Source organism: Cebus imitator, unplaced genomic scaffold (assembly GCF_001604975.1).
Source record: "Cebus imitator isolate Cc_AM_T3 unplaced genomic scaffold, Cebus_imitator-1.0 Scaffold2143, whole genome shotgun sequence".
NCBI classification, from domain to species: domain Eukaryota; kingdom Metazoa; phylum Chordata; class Mammalia; order Primates; family Cebidae; genus Cebus; species Cebus imitator.
Genome location: NW_016109458.1, coordinates 1 through 4,858, shown reverse-complemented (window position 1 = coordinate 4,858; position 4,858 = coordinate 1). Strand labels below are relative to the sequence as shown.

Here is a 4,858-nt window from a genome sequence, read left to right as displayed (position 1 = left end):
TGTTTGAAAAGGTCTTCTCTCATTGATGAACTATCTACTGCTTTGTAACGTGGATCACTTTCTACTTTATCTTTTACTTTACTCCAGCGAGACTGACTGTCCAAGTGATGATTAGATAATAGTTCAAAGAAATCCGATTTAATCTGTATTTTAAAACAGGTAGTGGGATGGGAGGGAAAATAATGTACCATGAGAAATTCATATCTAAATATTTACAACTAGAAAAAAAGTTTACTTACCTTAAATATAAGAATAATAACTTTTAAAATGCACTCATTTAGAGTAGAATGAATCATGGAAAAAGAAAAGATCAGAAGTGCTCTTTTACTAGAAGTGTAAACATCAATAAGCATACAGGCTTTCATCTAAAATTTGCCACATTCAAGATAAATCATATTTTATAAAGAAATTATTCAAATATAGAAAAAGGCTTTTTCAGATTGTTTATAATTTTAGATCTCAGAACTGCCATGAATTCATAGGGAATATAAATTTACAATGAGCTGCATTTATTTTTAGCTAAGAGTCAGGTTTATGAGCTGACAATACTATCAACATGGTAAAAATTATTTAAAAAATTAAATGGGTAAAAATTTTGGTCACTGATATTATTGGGACATTTAGAAATCATTGCAAGTCATTACAAACTTATACTGTCAAATGTCTAAAATCAAAATAGGGTAAAAATTTGTATTTTGGTGAAAAAAAGGCAGTTGTACACCTTGGTATGGGAGAAAATTATATAATTTCCATGTTCATAATCATTACTAAAGAACTGCATTCAAATCTTCTACACTTTTTAGCATTAAACATGTATGCCTTTACCATTCTAAAACTCAGTGTAAGTGTTTATCCAGTATTATACTCAACAACTGAAATACAAAGTTAGTAATATTATACCAAAGGTATTAAATATTATTCCTTCAATATCAACATATACAACTACTTAAAACCCCTCTCCAAACCATATTTATTTTATTTAAATAGGTGAGGAAAGGAGTAAATGAGATAGTTATCTTTATGTACATTTGAGGGCCTAACAGTTTTAAAATCCCATGTATACTACTTTGCACTCCTAACATAGAAGATACCCAAGGTAACCAAGGTCATTTCAACAAAGGATTCTGACCATATTAAGAATCCCTCCCTTCCAGTAGGAATTGAATGTGGTACCTTCCCACCTGATCAAGGGAATCAGGATTTAATGTGTGTACACAAAAATATATGAATCATTCCTTCTGCCTAGTCTAACACTATCATTTCCCCCTACAACTTCATTTCTCTTACTGGAGGATTGAAAGTGAGGTTGAGGCCAGGTGTGGTGGCTCACGCCTGTAATCCCATAACTTTAGGAGGCAAAGTTTCAAGGTGGGTAGATCACCTGAGGTCATGAGTTCGAGACCAGCCTGACCAACAGGTGATACCCCATCTCTATTAAAAATACAAAAAATTAGCTGGGTGTGGTGGCAGGTGCCTGTAATCCCAGCTACTAGGGAGGCTAAGGCAGAAGAATCAGTTGAGCCCGGGAGGGGGAGACTGCAGTGAGCCGAGACTGCGCCACTGCACTCCAGTCTAGGCAACAAGAGTGAAACTGCCTCTAAAAAAAAAAAAAAAAAAAAAAAGAGGTTGATGTCTTTTCTGGAAAATATTTTTAAGGTTATAAGAAACAGAATATTTGCATCAGAAATGTTTCTAAAGACAAGAGCTAATCAGCTGTGGGTTTCTCCACTATTAAACTTGGCTTTTGACTTTGAATTAATAAGAAATACTCATCAACCCAGTATTTCCAGACAGTGATTAAGAAACCACCTGCTGTAATGATGTAACTGAAATTTTTCTGTTCATCTTGTCTACTTTGTATCTGACATGATGAACACGAAATTCCTAGATGCATCTGACAACTGGAAGGCAAAATTTACAAAATTTATGTTAAATAAAACATGCAAGTTATATCAAATAGGAATCTTTCTAAGCCACAGGAATTTATATTAGCTTAAAATAGTTTTCATAAATTAGACATGACACCTTATAAGTAAGGATTATCATATAGGTTTCTAAATGTGTGGTGTATAAACAAGTGAACTTTAAATAAAATTAAACTTCAACTTCCTTTCATTGTGGATATTACCATGACAGGTTATAAATGGCTTACTAAGACTGTTATCCGTATGAGAAGAATTGTCTTGACAGCTGCATAAATGTCAAAAAATGTCATTTACCATTCTGCAATTCAAGGCCTCATTAGTCTCCCCATTCCTTACTGTAACAAAAATAATTTACTCTCAGGAAATTTTAAAGACAGGGAAGAGAAAAATATGTCAATTTCATAACAGTGAATTATTACATGTAACTTCAAATGTGCTATTCTAAAAGGTAAATTATTTGAACCACAATTTTATAAAAATTCGTTATTATATTACAATAAAATAGCTTGAGAACAGCTACTTTGGTAAACAAAATAAGTACACTTTTTTTTTTTTTGGGACAGGGATCCACTCTATATCCAGGCTGGAGTGCAGTGGAACCATCACAATTCACTGCGGCCTTGACCATTTGGGCTCAAGTGATCCTCCCACTTCAGACTCCAGAATAGCTGCAACTACAGAAGCACATTACCACATCCAGCCATTTTTTTGTTTTGTTGTAAAGATGGGGGTCTCGCTATATTGCTTGGGCTAGTCTCAAGCAATTCTCCTGCCTCAGCCTCCCAAAATGCTGGGATTACAGGCATGAGCCACCACGCCTGGCCAATAAGTAGACTTTTAAAGGTATTTTTTTTTAATAAAATGGAAAACTAGCAGTAAAAACTACATGAAAATGATTATCTTACTGTAAAAATGACTTTACCATGAAAATGCTACTTAAGAAATACAAGAATTTCACCAGAAGCCAATGTTCTTCACAGGTTTTCAAAATTAGTTTTAAAAAGGTATTCAGCTATTGATTCAACTATCACAATGCTACAAAGATCAGCTAGAGAATAAGAACAAGGTAACAGACTCCAGTACCATGCCGCTGGTACTGTTCTTGCTGTTCAATTACACAGTTACAATGTGATTTTTTTTTTAAGTATACACAATATACTTAAGAACAGTATAAAAAATACAGTGGAAGTCATGAAAGAAAAATGATAAAGCCCCATTAATCACATGTGCTCAAAATGTGAATATAAAACCCACTATATTTAAACCCTTACTTTAAAGATTTCTGCTTTGATGGCCTAGTCACTGATACTGCATTCTTTAAATTGGCTGAGAAAGCTTCACTTTAGCAATTTCCTGTCTTTTATTTTTAATCTAGTAATGGTATAAAGCCAAACCTGTAATTTAGAGAATTAAGATTTTATAGTCAAAGTAAAATAAAGCTGAATATATTAAATATTAGATTTACTTAATTTAGATGTCATATCTATTTAATTTCTTTTTTAAAATTAACACATTCTGGGCACAATTCTCATCACTTCATAAGGAAAAAGACTAAAAAAATGTTAAGTACCGGAACTGCGGGAGGCTAAAGTCACCACACAGAGATACCAATTCTTTCCTCACTAGGGAATCCCATAACACTTTGCGTGTCAGTGATTGACAGCTGTCACTGAACTGATTGACAGGCCGCACAGCACAAAACTGTAAAGTCTATCCACTTGTTATGAAACAGAATACATAAAATAGTTATAAAAAAAAAACTTTAGAAAATCAGTTACAAATGCAAAGATAAATACATTGAATTTGTATAAAAGCAATCATACAAAATCAAACAATCACTTATTTACTTGGTTTTCTTTAATCAAATAGGTTATTCTAAAAGTCAAAAGTAGCAATTCTAATTCAACATATGAAATTATGTAGTAGAATTTGATTTTATACATATCCTCTGAGAAGCATAATCATTTATTTTTAAGTTAACAGTGAAACAATTCTGGAAAAACTCACTTGGAAGCCCAATAAATCAGATAATCAGGAAGTTTCAGATATTTCTGATAAAAGCTGTTTCAGCTCATACTGTTACTATTTTGAATGAAAGAGACTTCTTCCCAATAGGAGTAGTATTACTTCAAACAGCATTTCTTAATAGAACTTGTAATATTATAACTTTCTAGAACAAGAGGCAATTTTAAATGTCAAGAATGATTAGGCTGCAGAGGTTATTTTCCTACATTCACAAAGCATACTGGGCACTAAGGAGAGTGGCTGCATGTTTTGATGGTTCACACACCACTGGGGTCATCTCCCTACTAGTTTGCCTTCCCAGTGGTAAGCTCCTTTCCACTCCTGACACTGCTATCAAATGACATTTGGAATTCATTAATCTTTAATAGCTGACCTTTAATTCTGATAAGCAATAATTTATATGCAAGATATGTTTACTGAAAGATTAGAAAGTCACTAAAATGCCATCTTTTAGAGGGCAAAAAAGATAGTGAAGCTCTTTTAAATTCAAATATTACCACCTATAAAGAATCTTGAAATCTTAGAAGGTGTCACTGAGCAGGCAGCTCTAACAGCCTGTTCTGAGTTTACCAGGTATCTTAGTATTAATACAATTTAAAGCAAAACTATACAGTTTAGTGAAGCTACTAAAATAAGCATTATGTAAGTAAAGTGACAGAATACATACATACATACATAATTATAAAAGTTAAAAGAACAGTCAATGTAGGTCCTTATTTATGCCCATGAATGAGGTCACAAACATAGCAACAGCACAGTCCTTTCCCATTCACACTCCCATCAATCACACCACTGGAACTAAAACCATCTTACCTTCTCACCTCTGGTCTTCGAATCTTCTTTCTCTTTCTTCCTAGCAGCAGCCACAAATTCATTAAACAAGGCTTCTCGGTCTTTCATCTTTTCAA

The 4,858-nt window shown here is 33.2% G+C and overlaps 1 long non-coding RNA gene across 1 annotated transcript; it reads right to left on the bottom strand.

Moving 5' to 3' along the window:
* Positions 1 to 76: 76 nt before the first annotated feature.
* On the bottom strand, positions 77 to 4,858 carry LOC108299125. Its single transcript, XR_001822828.2, has 2 exons — positions 4,764 to 4,858; positions 77 to 143 (listed from the first exon to the last, which is right to left on the bottom strand). It is a non-coding gene; the product is annotated as an uncharacterized LOC108299125 (long non-coding RNA).